General features: G+C 52.6%; 2 long non-coding RNA genes across 2 annotated transcripts; both read left to right on the forward strand.

Annotated features, from left to right (window-relative positions):
* The first annotated feature begins 1,508 nt into the window (after positions 1–1,508).
* Positions 1,509–4,915, forward strand: LOC106818837. Its single transcript, XR_001395304.1, has 4 exons — positions 1,509–1,523; positions 1,910–1,933; positions 3,245–3,340; positions 4,873–4,915. It is a non-coding gene; the product is annotated as an uncharacterized LOC106818837 (long non-coding RNA).
* On the forward strand, positions 2,114–2,432 carry LOC106818838. Its single transcript, XR_001395305.1, has 2 exons — positions 2,114–2,152; positions 2,310–2,432. It is a non-coding gene; the product is annotated as an uncharacterized LOC106818838 (long non-coding RNA).
* Positions 4,916–5,224: the final 309 nt, after the last annotated feature.

Genomic DNA, 5,224 nt, shown 5'->3' on the forward strand with positions numbered 1-5,224 from the left:
CAAGGGTAACGAGCTGAACAGCCAGCTACGCGTGGCGCTTTGGACTGGCAGTATCTAATCTGAGTGCGTTGATGACCATGCTCTCAGCGCCAAGTGTGGCTCAGCAATTCCTTCAGCGCCGTGATGCATGAAACTTGTTTACTACACTGTCTCCTTCCCCCTCTCACCTTCCCGCGCTCCTTCTCACCCTCTCCCTCTTCCCCTTGCTATAACATTGAGAACGCTGTGTGTGACAATAACAAGCCATACAGAACTAAGGCTCTTAGTACTAGCGCCGCCTGGGCGTGACGTTGCGCACCCGGGATAGTGACTGTAAACAACACTGAGTCCGTGAAGCGTTAGGGAGACTGAGGGGAGATAGTGAGAAAAGGTGAAAGCAGAGACGAGAGCGAGAGAGAGAGCGAGAGAGAGAGAGAGAGAGAAGAGAGAGAGGGGGGATGGAGGGAGGGAGGAGGAGGGAGGGAGGTCCTGAGAGAAAGGATGAGAGAGGGAGAGAGGCTGAGAGGGCCGTCGCCGTCCGGATCGAGGAGGGGTAGGCCGAGGGAGGCGAGGGCTCGGAGGAGGAGAGGGAAGGGAGGGGAGAGGGAGAGAGAGGGAGAGAGGGAGAGAGGGGAGAGAGGGAGAGAGGGAAGAGGGAGAGAGGGAAGAGAGGGAGAGAGGGAGAGAGGGAGAGAAAGAGGAGAGAGGAGAATCAAGAGGGAGCATGACTTCAAGAACGGGAGATCGCAGCGTCTCCTCGGTCCCTCTCTCTCTTCTCTCTCTCTCCTCTTCTCTCGCTCTCCCGTCTCTCCCCTCTTTTTCTCTCCTCCTCCCTCCTCCTCCTCGTGGAGCAGGGGTGTCTTCGTCTAGGAGGGAGGTGCGGTTCTCTCGGTGAGGGGAGGTGCGGCAGCGGCAGAGGAAGGTCGGGAAGAGGCGAGGGAGGGCAGTCGAGAGGCGAGGAGAGGGAGAGATACGGGGTAGAGATCAGCGGTCTGTCCTCATCTCCTCTCAGCCTCTCTCTTTTCTCACCAGATCTATCCTCGTCCAGGCGATGCGAGCTGGAGGAGAGGTTTCTCATCCGCTGCTTCTCTCGTCTTCGTTGTCTCGCTGCTCCATCTCTCGTCCCTTCACTCACCCTACGGTCTCTCGTCTCGGATGCTGCTGCCTCCCCTCTCTCTCTGGTCCGTATTACCAGGAATCGACGGAGATTCTTAGGTGCGACCACTGATCCCGCTCACGCCCGGCGGGACAGGTCGACAGCGAGAAGCCACATGGTCCTCGCAATGGCGAGCGGGCGAGCCTACGCTCGGCAGCAACCGACGGGTAGGCGCCGCCCGGCGGCGGCGGCGCAACGCGACGACGATAAACAGACGACTCGGCCGAGTCGGCGTAATACGACGCCGTCGCCCGCTTATACCGAGACACGTGGGGCGGTGAGTGAGCGTGTGGGTGGGATGTGGAGCGTTGCACGATATAAGAGCGTGGGAAGGTGTCGTTATGTCTAGTAGAGAGGTTGGGCAGCCGGGATCCGCCGCTCACACAGGGTGAGTGTGTGCGGGGGTCATGCAGGGGTCCCGTTCGGGTGAGTGGGGGTGTCACGGGCAGGGGGGTCGTGTAGAGGTCATTGTGTCGTGTGTGTACGTGTGTGTGTGTACGTGTGTGTGTGTGTGTGTGTGTGTGTGTGTGTGTGTGTGTACGCTGTGTGTTGCTGTGTACGTGCGTTCGTGCGTGCATGCGTGCGCGTGTGTGGGAGGGGGTGTCATGTCTGGGTTAAATGGGGGGTTGCGTGGGGGGGTCACACAGGGTGTCGTGCGAGGGTCACGTAGGGGTCAAATTGGGGTCGTGTCGTGAGTCGGGGGGGATTTTGGAGTTCATCTACATTCTCTCCCTCACGCAAATTAATCGCTACTCCCGTTTCGTTTCGTTTCAGGAGGAAGGAGCAGCGGTTAACGAGGTAAGCATCGTTACTGCACTGCACGTTATATATATATATATATATATATTAGGGCTGTAACGATACATTTTGTTTCGGTTCGGTTTTCGGTTTTTGCTCTTCGGTTTGGTTCATTCTGTTCAGTTATTTTCAGTAGTAAAAAATTAAAAATGCTGAGAAGATGGGGAAATTTTCCCTCCATTTTGAATAATAATAATAATACCTATCATAATATTATACGTTTATTGTGTTATTCATTGGCCAAAAGACAATAAAGGAGTACAGTTCAAGGATATAGCTCACGATATCAAACACGTTGGATATTTTTCTCAGCGGCACGAATGACCAAAATGTCACGCATTGTCTGTCACCCCGCACACGATGAGAAAAGTGCGAGGGACGGGGCTTGGCGTAAGTGCTGAGCTGTTTGCTCGCCGTGTGCGCCCCGCCTAAGTGAGAGTGGGTTGAATGTATTTCGCGGAACCGAACCGAGAACCGAAACGGAAAAAAAACGAAAACCGAACCGAACGGGATGTACCCGCGATACAGTTGAATCGCAGTTAATCGTTACACCCTCAATATATATATATATATATAGTTTTTCATGGGTAGAAATGAACTTTTGAACAAGCGAGTCCAACGGACTCCCTATACCCTCAAACAAAGAGGGAGTCCGCAGTCTGAAGTTCAAAACTAAAGATATTAACAAAAAGGAGATTTGCGGTGCACGTCTGCCAAATTTTCTTTGGACATTTGCTAAAAGAAATACGGTTATTCCGCGAGGCCGTGTTCTGGAACGAACTAGTTAGATTAGCAGAATTTTCAGGGAGTCACACGGACTCCTGCAAATGTCAAATCAGGGAGTCCGACAGCAAATCAGGGAGTATTTGACTCCGGACTCGCGTTAATTTCGTACCCTGGTTTTTATATGTGTAATAGAACGTCTAGCCAATAAGCGATGTAAGAGGAGGTTTAAGAAACATTGCTCAGTGACAAAGTGATTCAGACTCGATATTTTTGCGCGAACATTTTTGGGTAGTTTTTCTCTATTGCTGCGATGGCACTGAATTTACACATGTGGTGCTAATCTATTTCCGTGATTTCACGTGATTTTTCGTCGTTTTCCTCTGTTTCAGTGTTACTGATTTTTTCACTGTTCTCATCCATTTCTATGACGTCACATGTTTCCGTACGCGATTCTCATCTATTTCTATGACGTCACATGTTTCCGTACGCGATTCTCATCTATTGCTGTGACGTCACATGTTTATGTGTAGTTGTCGACGATTTCCGTGACGTCACGTGTTCATGAGTGGGGTTTTTTGGCTGCAGGGAGGCGATGAAGAGATACTTGAAGGATCGGGGCGACCAGGTTCTCGTCATCCTACACGCCAAGGTCGCGCAGAAGTCGTACGGCAACGAGAAGCGGTGAGTCGCCGCGGCAACGCCGGAACAACGCGCGTTATTGTTTTTATTATTATTTATTTTATTTATTTATTTATTTTTTTTTTATATTTTTAATTTTATTAATAGTAGTAGTAGTAGTAGTAGTAGATATTAGTACGTAGTAGTGCTTTGCTCAGTGCTGCTGCTGCTTGCTGCTGGTGGTGGTTGTGGTGGTGGTGTCTGCTGGCTGGCTGTTTGCTGCTGCTGCTGCGCTGCCTGCTGCTGCTGCGCAGCTGCTGGCTGCTGCTGCTTGCTGTGTGGTCCGGTGGTGGTGGTGCTGGCTGCTGCGCTGCTGCTGCTGCTCGCGTTTGTTGTTATTCGCTGCTGCTGAATTCAGATCCCTCCCCATCTCTCTCTCTCTCTCTCTTCCTCTCTCTCTCATCTTCTCTCCTCTCACTACTTCTGCACGCCGCGAACCGGGGAGAGGAAGATCCAGGCCGAGGCAGCTGGGGATGTGGCAGACCCTTCGTCACCCCATGTCTCTCTCTCCTCGTTCCCTCCTCGCTCCTCTCTCTCTCTCTCTCTCTCCCTCTCTCCGGGCCATCGCTCTCGATCATCCTCTCTATCATCTCTCTCTCTCTCTCTCTCCTCTGCTCCTCTCTCTCGTCTCTTCTCTCTCTCCGTCGCTCTCTCTCATCTCTCTCTCTCGCCCTGCTCTCTCCTGCTCTCTCTTCTCTTTCTTTCTCTCTCTTCTCCTCTCTCTGGTCTCCTCTCTCTCTCTCCTCCTCTCTCCTCTGCTCTCTCTCTCTTACTAGCCTGCCCTCGATCGCGTGCTACATAGTGCACCTCGTTAAGGCAATTACTTACACTCGCATATTACCTGTTAAGGCGCCTGCCCCCTTTACTAGCGCTGCACGTTTACAATAACACTTGAATCTCTCCTCATCTCTCCTCCTACTCTCTCTCCACCTCTCTTCCTAGCCCCTCTTCCTTACATAGCTGCCTCGAAGCCTCGATCGCGTGCTACAGCTGTGGCACGTTCGTTCAGAGGGGCAATATTGCAGCGACCGCATATTAGCGGCGATCTGTTGTTCCGGTTGCCCCGCGGTTGCTAGCTTTGCCTCCTCTCACCCTCCCTCCCTGTTATAGCATTGCAGCTGCTGTGCGAATAACGAATCTCTCTCACCTCGCTCCTCTTCTCTCTCTCTCTCTTCTCTACTCTCTCTCTCGTCTCCTCTCTCCTCTCTCTTCTCCTTCCTCTCTCTCTCTTCCCTCTCATCTCTCTCTTTCTCTCTTTTCTCTTCTCTCTCTCTCTCTCGCTCTCTTTCTCTCGCATCGCCATCTCTTTCTTTGCGTCTTTTCTCATCTCTCTTTCTTCTCTCCTCTCTCTCTCTCTCCTCCCCGCCTTCTCTCTCTCTCTCTCTCCTCTAAATCGTGCTCTCCTCTCTCTCCTTCTCTCGCTTCTCTCTCCTTTCTCCTCCTCGTCTCTCTCTCTTTCTCTCTCTCTCATCAATCTCTCTCTCTCTGTCTCTCTCGTTAAAGACACAATCATGGCTTCTCTTTCTCTCTCACAGGTTCTTCTGGTCCGCCGCCGTTGCATGGATACCTGGTTTGGTGCGCTGGCGGCGGAAGCCGGCGAATACAGCATGGAGGTGGGTTGGCGACGCCGACCCTAGTACACAGTTTGCGCGTTCAGGGCATCGGCACTCGGAGCAAGACTATTGCAGCAACTCAGCCTAGAGACCAAGGTGAAGAGGGAGAAGGGGGGGGGGAGGGAGAGGAGGGGAGGAGGGCGGAGAGAGGAAAGGAGGGGGGAGGAGAGGAGGAGCGGAGGAGAGGAGAGAGAACAAGACATGCAGGGCAGCCGGGTCAGCCCTGAGATGAAACAAGGTGAGGGAGGAAGGAGAAGGAGGGGAGGAGAAGGAG

This window comes from Priapulus caudatus, unplaced genomic scaffold (genome assembly GCF_000485595.1).
Source record: "Priapulus caudatus unplaced genomic scaffold, Priapulus_caudatus-5.0.1 Scaffold2570, whole genome shotgun sequence".
In the NCBI taxonomy this organism is placed as follows: Eukaryota; Metazoa; Priapulida; class Priapulimorpha; order Priapulimorphida; family Priapulidae; genus Priapulus; species Priapulus caudatus.